Here is a 743-nt window from a genome sequence, read left to right on the forward strand (position 1 = left end):
TGGAATGAACTACTAAAAGCATTTTCTTTAATACTAATAAAAAGAGTTCAAAGGTTATTTTAAATTCAGTTTCAGACATACAATATAAACGCTTTTAATTCTTTACTGAGGTTTAGGATTGCTCTAAAGATCTGGATTTAAATTCGAACACATGCAACTTTGACAAGAGAGCATCACGATTGACCTACTGAAAGCAAGCAGATGAGAGTTGGTTCCTTACGGTTTTTGGTATTTTAAACCTGAACAATAATTTATGTGACATATGGGTTATACAGCCATGTCAAATACCCCAATATTCAGGTATACCTGTCATTAATTATGAACTGCTGACTAGAGGATGGTCAACCAGTCAGTAACACATGCCGCCTACGCGGAGACTCTTAACCGAATAACGGGATTGACTACACAACTATACCCTTATACTCATAGCTGTAAGTGTGGAGTATTGAGGGCTAGAACCCTGGACCTTCCGATTAACAACTGACATGTTAACCACTAGGCCATACTCCGTCCTTAAACACCACACGCAAAGCTTCGGGAAAAAAGTTTTCAAAATGATGAGTTTAGGAGTTCTTTTATTTATATTTTAATTTCATAGAAAATACCTGCCTTAATTTAATGTATTTGATGCCCGAAGTTTGCGAGTGTACTGTCGAACTTGTTTTTGTGTTGTTTTTTATGTATGAATTTTTCTATTGCTAGCAGTTTTTTTCCTGTGTTCACAGTTGAATGTCTAGCCAAGC

The sequence above is a fragment of the Limulus polyphemus genome, unplaced genomic scaffold (assembly GCF_000517525.1).
Source record: "Limulus polyphemus unplaced genomic scaffold, Limulus_polyphemus-2.1.2 Scaffold3710, whole genome shotgun sequence".
NCBI lineage: Eukaryota > Metazoa > Arthropoda > Merostomata > Xiphosura > Limulidae > Limulus > Limulus polyphemus.